The following is a 1,664-nucleotide window of genomic DNA, read 5'->3' as shown; positions in this document are numbered from 1 at the left end:
ATATATATATATATATATATATATATATATATATATATATATATATATATATATATATATATTCTCTTCATATATAAGTCATACAGACACTGATCAATTTAGAAGAACTCAGTGAAATCAATCTTAACGCGAGTTAAAAGATATCACTTCAAGCGACACGTTTCTTTATCATTTTCTTCCCTATATCTCACCCCAAAGTGCGTTTCGAAACAGGTCAGTCGCTTTAACGCGAAATTTGACTTTCAGACTGAAACCGGGCTTTCGACGAAAGGAAAGTAACGCGAAGCACAGAGAGCGCGAAATCCGTCAGCGAAAGGGTGCGGCGATACTCATAGGGATAAACGAAATTTTTCGGACGTGATCCAATAACAGGAGTCGCGTCGATATCACCACATCTTTCACGTAACACGTCGCGACGGGAACGTAAATGTGGGGCAAATCGAAACTGCAATTATCCGACATTGACTGCGTCGCCGGGGGTCGGGGGTATTTTTAATCCCCCCGGCAGCGGGGGGCGCGGAGCACGGGCGAGCTTGACGTCAAAGCGGACTAGGCGCGGATGATTTGCTTCGTGTACACGTATACACTTGGGCAAGTCAGCGGTGCGCGGAGTGCCTCCATCTCTCTTTCTCTCGGGTGATCGATCGGTCACCGCCTCTCCCGCGATCATCCTCTCTCTCCTCCTCTCCTGCGATATATTTTTTCTCGTATTTTAGCCCGCGCGACGGCCGTGTCTCCCTCGTGGTGATCGATGGTCGCGCGGCCTTGAGATCATTTGCTCACGCCGTTGAATATCGATAATTTTAGTTATACGCGCTGTCCCGTCCCGTTAAATCGTGCTTCTTCGTGTCGCCGGGTCGAGGAAAGAAATCGACTCGTCGAAAAGAGAGAAAGACGAAGGGAGAAAGAGAGAGGGGAGAGAGAGAGAGAGAGATCCAGAGGAGTTGCACGACGAATGTGGGAGACGATGGAGACGAGGTATTCGGTCGCGATTGATCGTCTCATGAAGAGGACTCGTCGGCAGCGATACGGCAACAATGAAGTAATCACTACGGGGTTACTGATGTCGAAAACCGTGAAACACTAGTCACGGAGATAGTCCATTAAGACCCGCTGTCAAAGAGCCTGTCCATATTCCCGCCGTGACAAATGTCAACGAGGATGAACGTAAAAGACAAGGGAGGCATAATCGTTTATCGTAAGTCACTCGCGGCTTACGCGGGCCCAACGGCGTAGCCTTTCCTCTTTACCGTATCTTACCGCATCTTCCCTTCGCTTGGGAGACGGAAAGCTGCGTGCAAAGGTCCGAGACATTTCATACATGGAAAGAAAAGTTTGATTGAATTAATGAAATTTCTGGTAATACGAACGAACCAAAAATACGAACAAACCAAAAATTCCGGAGTTGCCAGAATTCTATTCAAACTAACACGATTCCTGGTTAACTCGAAAAGAATCTTGGTAACTTCGGTCGGAACTTTCTGGTTCGTTCGTACTTTAGCAGAAATTTGACCGATCCAACTACACGTTTTTCCTGTGTAGCGTATATTGAGAGAAAAAAAGTCTAAGAAATAAAAAAGATGTATTCGGTGAGCACTAATAACACATTTGTACTGATATATATATATATATATATATATATATATATATATATATATATATAT

Source organism: Odontomachus brunneus, unplaced genomic scaffold (genome assembly GCF_010583005.1).
Source record: "Odontomachus brunneus isolate Ranch 3 - 2012 unplaced genomic scaffold, Obru_v1 Obru_scaffold_050, whole genome shotgun sequence".
Lineage (NCBI taxonomy): Eukaryota > Metazoa > Arthropoda > Insecta > Hymenoptera > Formicidae > Odontomachus > Odontomachus brunneus.
This window is presented reverse-complemented; position numbering follows the sequence as displayed.